Below are 8,173 nucleotides of genomic sequence, written 5' to 3' on the forward strand. Positions count from 1 at the left end.
AATTATTTGGTTTCTACACCTTGACACCTACAAACTTGAAAAAAACTTAAACATTGGTGTGAAACAGGAGTAATGTTGTTTGCACCTTGTGCAATGTGGAATTACTTTACAGCTTTTTCAAGCACTTTATGATGCATTTTGGAAACAGGAGATGAGCCCCTTTTCTAATGCACCACCTAGCTTGATGAACCCCTTCTCAAAGACTTACTGTTTGTCAATTGTATTTGGGTAACACACATATTCTGAATGCCTTTGGTAGAATTCAAATGAGCCATTTTAATCTAGATTAATTTCAAGATCACAGTGAGATTAATATAGATTAAAAAAATTAATCTATGCCCACCACTAGTAAATACCTTCAAGATAAATTGAAGTATTGCACTACTCAAATCATAAATGGAATAAAAATAAAAATTAATAAAAGAAACATCCTTTGAACATCCTCTGTATACTTGAAATTTGAATACAACATAACTTCTGGTGAAATCCCATTTTTTTCCTCATGTGACTTTGCTCACTTTAATGCAGGCCATGAGGCCTTCAAAACACATCTGACTTTCACAGTATTAAAACTGCTTCTACAATTGTTTTCTATAGGATAAATAAAATATTGTAATACAAAGTAATAATGTTGTAAATGTTCAGTTTCTTGCACAGACCATTTGTTTCGCTTCATAAGACCTTGATAAATCATCTAGAGAGAGCCATGGAGTATTAATTTTTGTGTTATCAGCACGTTTGTTTGTTTTTTTGACTCACAAAGTGATGGTAACTGTTGACTTGCATTATGAAACATCAAGGACCACGGTTTCAACTAAAAATGTATTTACTGTTCTGCTGAAGAAACAAATCTTACATCTTAGCTGTAGTTCACTCACCTGAAGATGAGTAAATGAACAGCAAATTTTCATTTTGGGGTGAACTATGCCATTAAATGCTTAAATAGATTCATAATCCCATGTTGTGATGTGTTTTATCTCCATCAGATTCACACCAGTACACTCTGGATCTGAACACAGTGAATAAACGTCTCTGTCTGGCTGCAGGGAACAGAGAGATTACGTATACTGACAAAGTCCAGCCGTATCCTGATCATCCAGACAGATTTGATGAATATAATCCTCAAGTGTTGTGTAGAGAGAGTGTGTGTGGACGCTGTTACTGGGAGATTGAGTGGAGTGGGATTGTGTGTATATCAGTGTCATATAAGAGCATCAGCAGGAAGGGACAGGGTAAAGAATGTTGGTTTGGATCTAATGATCAGTCCTGGAGTTTGATCTGCTTTCCCTCCAGTTACTCATTCAGACACAATAACATCGTGACTGATGTCTCTGTGAAGCCCATCAGCAGAAGAATAGGAGTGTTTGTGGATCACAGTGCAGGAACTCTGTCCTTCTACAGCGTCTCCAGAAACACAATGATCCTCATCCACACAGTCCAGACCACATTCACTCAGCCGCTCTATCCTGGGTTTGGGGTGTATCATGGGTTTTCTGTTTATACTGGATTTACAGTTTATTCTGGGAATACTAGGGCTGATTTTAAATCATCACTGAAACTGTGTGAATGAATCAGAATAGATTGTAGAGAGATTCTACCCATAATGCTTTGAGCTGCATGATAAATCAGTAACAGTGAGGTGTTATAGAGTCTCTTCATGACATTAATACTGCAGCTGAACATCTGTCACTGAAATAACAGTCAGAATTAGTGTAATAAATCCTCACATAGACAGTAAAATCTGTGTGTGTGTGTGTGTGTGTGTGTGTGTGTGTCTTGCTGAGTGATGATGTTTATCTGTGCTTTTCTCAAACTATTTGTTTTTATTGTCATTTCACATCAATCATTTGTATTACTAGAAAAACATATTTTCATTTGAAAAGGAATTTTCACAAACATGATTCATAAAGGACATGTCATTTTATATTTTCTTTCATTTGATTTGTGCAGAAACAATAAAACAGTGACAAACCAGCTTCAGATCATATTTTAATTGATTCTAAATATTTAAAATGTCTGAATGCTATATGAATCGTGAATATATTGATTCCTCAAGAGTTTCTGACAGTATAAAATGCGACATTATTCATGGCATTTAAAAAGTTTTTTTTTACTGTAACTACAGTATAGCTGTAGTAAAGTTTTATGGGATCTCTGAAAAAAAAGAGCTGTCAGAATATTTTTTTTAAATGAACACATTTTCATGTATTTATGGACAATTATTAATTTAATGCAGGATCTTGAAAAAAAAATTGATTGTGATTAAACCAGATGAAAATAAATAAATGAATAAAAACATTTTTTAATGTTAACATTAGATCACTGCTATAAGACCACTGAATTATCAGTTTGCAAATTAATATAACAAATCAAAACCTGAGGCAGTCTCTGTAGTGATCATTGTATATGCAGTACCTGCCCACGAGGGAAAAGATGGAAGTAAAAAATGACTCTGAAAGTCAGTTGAACATGTCTTGGCTGGTTTAGTGTCTTTCTCCTTCTGCAGTGTCTTCCAGTCTGTCACTTGGTGATGAGGATCCGATGGGTGCAGTTATCTTCCCTGTCTCTGCTTCTCCTGGCAGATGTCTGCAATGTTTTCAATCTTTTTCCATTCCAGCCCCTCCCAGAAGTGCCAGATTCCTCTTACAGGGGGTGTAGCGATCGCTCCTCAGCTTTCCTGTTCTGCACAGTCTTAATGGCTCTTTTTTCATGTTGCCTCTCCCTTTGGTAGCTGCCCAAGATGTCGTCTTGTTTCTTCTATAAAATGAACACTAAAGAGAACGGCATTATAAACTTTGACCACAACTACATATAAGCAATCTTTCTGTGGTCAGTCATCTTCTGCAACTGTCCAAAATTTAAGGAATCTCATCCAGATAACAATATACAGCAGTACTTTAGTTTATTGTAATAAGCAAGTTCTTCTTTGCTGGAAAAGAGCAAGCAATTCCTTCTTTGCAGAATGCAGAAAAGAGCTTTAACCTATTCTGTCTGATATGAGCATTTGCTATTTCTATAATTCTTATAAATACATCAGCATGATGCATTTTATTATAACTTGAGACTGAAATCATATAAATAATCTACCAAATGTAACAACCAAAGTCAAGAAAAAAAATATTTTCCTCTTTTTTTCCCTCTTTCTTTATTATTAGCTTAATATGGCCATCACTTAATCTTGTTCCACTTGATCACAATACACAAATTACTTTAGTTAACAAAAACTATAGTCTCGATCTCCCCAATTTATCACCTTTAAGGCTGTCCACCAGAGAAAACGGACACAAACATGCTCGTAAAGATAAGATGTAATGCAAACCATCTCTCTGAAAACATTTAACGTTATAGTATTTGTTTATTCATCAATATAATTCCCTTGTGGCTCCCACTTTTTATATAAACTAGCCTTTAGCTTTTCAGAACCAATTAAAACTTCTTAATTAAAATTCAGCCAAATCATACAGATACATGCATACGCCTCCTTTGAATAAATAGAGCCAAAATCTGTTGCCATAACTTATCGCGAGTGGCAAAAAATTTTGTTTTAATAGCAAAACATTGGTTAACGGAAACGCTGTCATTTCGCAATACTTTTTAGTTTTGTGCTAATCTGTAATGGAAATGCCTGATGCCTCTTAAAATATCAATGCATTGATCTAAGACAACTGAGAGAGAACAAAGTAAGAGTAGATTCATTTAAAAACTTCCTTAAATCCAAATGAACTTGCAAACAGCCATTAGTTGAATGTGCACTAAACAATTTTGCTGAAATACTACTTTGCTGTTCCACCCATCCTGTCCAGATCACATAGATAATTAAAATAATTGCGATTTATCAATTTATTTGTTTTAGTGCCTTGCAAGCACTTCACAAAACTCACCAATCATTTAAATATCATAATTTCATCTCGGAAGGACTGAGAATATCAGTGTGAGAATAGTGACAAAGATAACCTTTCACAAAGCGTCCATTCACTTTTTAAGAATGTATAATGAAAAAAGGTATCTTTTCCAAAACAGTTGGTTGCGACCCTATACTGTTCTTCCCGTATGTCTTACACGAGGATAACCCACTCTGCCAAATATGACAGAGTCCAATTCACGGCATGAAAATATGTTAAATTTTTTAACAGACAGTAAGAATAATTAATTAAACATTATTACCTGTCTGTAGAAAATCCCGGATGAGCCCCCACTGTTAAAATAACACATTACTTTGTCTTTATCTTTCGATGCCGTCTGACCATTCTCAGTCCTTGCATGGACCCATGGAAAGAAGTAAATGAACATCAAGCCAAGTCTGCTCACAAACTTCATCCCCGTTTATTATTACATTCACACATTATATAGTTGCATTGCAAGTGGTTGTGCTTTAGTTTATCCAATGAGATATGGATTACATATGTGTTGAGTATGAGCCAAAACAACAAGTTAGCTGAGGTAAGCATTTACTGGACGTATAAGGAATACTGTTGGCACTGAACACTTCAACTTTCAGTAAAGGACAAACTAAACTAAAAGCCCCCCCCCCCCCCACCAATCTTAATAGATTCACCTCTAGGTATCATCTGCACATGCAGGTATACATTGAGGTAAAGAGACATAAGACTAAAGAATAGAGAGAGAAAGCACAGATGGGAGGAGGGAGAAGAACAAAGGAAAAAGGAAAGGAATGGCAGGAGTAAGAGAGAAGATAAAAACACTTACACCCAACTATAACAGGAAATATCCGTTGAAAGGAGCGAGTAAGAAGGGAGGAGGGATTGCAAACTCACAGTAATATCTGACAGAGATCATGAAATCAAACAATTACCTATCGAGTCCTGTGAATATTTATCGCCTGACCATAGAACTCGCTCATGACCCAGACGAAGAATTCACTAATTATCTAACTCTCTTGCCTCAGATTTTTTTTTTAATCCCGGTGTCGAATGCGCACTCTCCTAAAATTTCATATGCAATAATCTCCAATCCACCCATGCAGAGCCTGACGTCATAGATAATTTAATCAAAAAAGAAGTAAAGCCAGGCTTCATGATCAGCCCTTTCGATAAAACCCCCTTTGAAGTGTATTGTGTCAGCTCCATCGGAGTGGCTACTAGAACATTTTCAAGTAAGAAACACCAAGACCATGAACATCATCCCCAGGACAAAACTCAAAACCATTTCAGTTCTGTCTGCCTAAGAAAAGATTGATAGAATAATCCTTGTCGCTTCTACCCTCCTCGACAACCCAAGCTGTTCTAAACGCAAACTCCTTTCTCTGCTCGGGCACTTAAAGGGGGGGTGAAATTAGTGATCGACCGATATTGATTTTTTTATAACCGATACCGATACCGATTATTTGCATGTTTATGTACCCGATAACCGATATGCAGAACCGATATTTATTTACTGTTATACTTCTGTTTCTGACAATTATTACAACACAAATGAGCTGAAAAAAAAAACATTTTATTTATAACAATCACTCCTTCCTTGCATACAAAAAAAACTTTATATTTATACACAAATAAATAGAGGGGTCTGAGTCCAAAAAATTTAAGTGCACTGTGCAAGTGTCTTTGTTTTAAAATAAAAGCTTTGATGAGGTAAAAAAATAAAAACGGGTAAAAAAATAAAGCACAAAAATGATTCTAACATATTGGTGGGGGCGGGAGGGCTATTTAGGAGTGCATAGCTATTTAGTAGTGTAACTTAATACTCCCAGTTAAGCAGAACTAGGTTTTAGTGTAGAAAACCGAGTCTTTCAGCATTCTGCCCTGTAAGCCTGCTTCCTTCAAAAATTTCATGCAGTGGCCGTGCATGAGGCTTCCTGATCATCAACCCAGTCAGGTGCTGAGCAATATGAACGAACTTTTATCCCGAGACTATATAAAATTAAACAGCACTTGTCAGTTGGCATTTTATGATCTAGATTCAATCTAACGTTAGACCATGAAATGCCAACTGACAAAGTGCTGTTTGACTATAATTTAATCAACCGCGATCGCGCATGGAGATAATAAATAATTAATTTCCACAAAGCGGTATATGTATATGTGTATTAGCGAAATAATTGTTATGTAGTAAATGATAATATAATCTAGTGTGTTTAAACAAGATAATCTTGTCAAAAGTTTCATTCAGTGGCATTGCTTGAGGCTTCCTGATCATCCACACAGTCAGGTGCTGAGCAATATGAACGAACTTTTTTTCCCGAGACTATATAAAGTTAAACAGCACTTGTCAGTTGGCATTTTATGATCTAAATTTAATCTAATGTTTAATCATGAAATGCCAACTGACAAAGTGCTGTTTGATTATAACTTAATCAACCGCGATCGCGCATGGAGATAATAAATAATTAATTTCCACAAAGCGGTAGGCTATATTTATATGTGTATTAGCGAAATAATTGTTATGTAGTAAATTAAAATATAATCTAGGGTGTTTAAACAAGATAATCTTGTCAAAAGTTTCATTCAGTGGCCGTGCTTAAGCCTCCAGATCATCCGTCAGTTGCTAAGCAATATGAACGAACTTTCTCTTCTAGACTAATGGTGAGCAAATACAACAGATAGAGAATTAAATTCAACGCTTTTCAGAATCAGAATCAGAATGAGCTTTATTGCCAGGTATGTTTACACATAGCGTACGAGGAATTTGTTTTCGTGACAGAAGCTCCGCAGTACAACAGAATAACAGCGACAGAACATAAAACACATAATAAAAGAATAAAAAAAACATTTTTTTTTATTTTCAACATGCACTCATTCATGTCTGTTTTATTTAATTCATTTAAAGATACGTCTTTATTGGAGCAGGACATGACGAACACTACGTAACTCGATGAGTTCGTCTCAATTGTTTAGAAACAAGCTGCATAAATTAACTATATCAGGAATTTATGTCTCAGATCTCATTTGTGCATGTCTGTTATGTTAAATAAAGTTGATTAATTAAAGCAAACCAAGTAGAACATATACTTTACCTGTGCACTGAGTTGTTGTTGACTGATCACCTCAGACGCCCGGGCTGCAATGGCGGAAATCTCAAAACGGCCACAAGATGGCGCCGTAAATCGGCGAATCCGATATTACAAAACCGATACCCGATTATGGAAAAATGCTTAAATATCGGGAAAAATATCGGTAAACCGATACATCGGTCGATCACTAGGTGAAATGCTATTTCATGCATACTGAGTTTTTTACACTGTTAAAGAGTTGGATTCCCATGCTAAACATGGACAAAGTTTCAAAAATTAAGTTGTACGTTTGAAGGAGTATTTTTGTTCCCAAAATACTCCTTCCGGTTTGTCACAAGTTTCGGAAAGTTTTTTTCGAGTGTGACGTTAGATGGAGCGGAATTTCCTTATATGGGTCCGAAGGGCACTTCTCCCGGAAGAGCACGCGCTCCCGTATAGCAGAGCAGAGACATTCACTGACAAGAGCGAGAGCGAAATGTCACAAAAGAAGTGTGTTTTCGGTTGCGAGGGCAAGACAACCCTGCACAGATTACCAAAAAAACATTAAGGGACCAGTGGACAGAGTTTATTTTTAAAGAGCATCAACGGAGTTGTGCAAGTGTTTTTGTTTGTTCCCTGCATTTCGAAGATGCTTGTTTTACAAACAAGGCCCAGTTTGACGCCGGATTTGCATATCGTTTATTTCTTAAGGATAATGCAGTCCCAACGAAAAAGGGTCACGATCGTGTGTTGGAACCGCAGGTGGTGAGTAAAACTGCTTCAAATATCTCTGTGTTGTTAACTTAGCTATCGGTGCGTACACCTTTAAAGAAAAAAAAAAGACGACATAAAGTGGAACTTAGTCATTTTCCAAAACCGCTAAGTGTAACGGAGGCCAGCGAGTAGTGTTGTGCAGGTAAACCTCCCCGATCTCAAGAGACACACTAGCAACAGTCGCTAGTGCCTGTAGCCATTTAGCCTCTTTGTTAGAGGAGACCAAGGTTCGAGCCCCGCTCGGAGCGAGTGCGAGGAGCGTCAGAAAGGACCCGGGAGAGAGGGGTTACATAAGCAAATATATACAGTTTCAATACATACCACATAGAGACGCTGTTGTAGTCGTTGCTGCTGCTGCTCTCGTTCAGTTTCAGCCTCGGGATCTGATTCTGGATCATAAATATATGCTGAATCTGACTGTTAGCCATGGTTTGTTATGGATGATGGTTT

Source organism: Carassius auratus, unplaced genomic scaffold, assembly GCF_003368295.1.
Source record: "Carassius auratus strain Wakin unplaced genomic scaffold, ASM336829v1 scaf_tig00214833, whole genome shotgun sequence".
In the NCBI taxonomy this organism is placed as follows: Eukaryota; Metazoa; Chordata; class Actinopteri; order Cypriniformes; family Cyprinidae; genus Carassius; species Carassius auratus.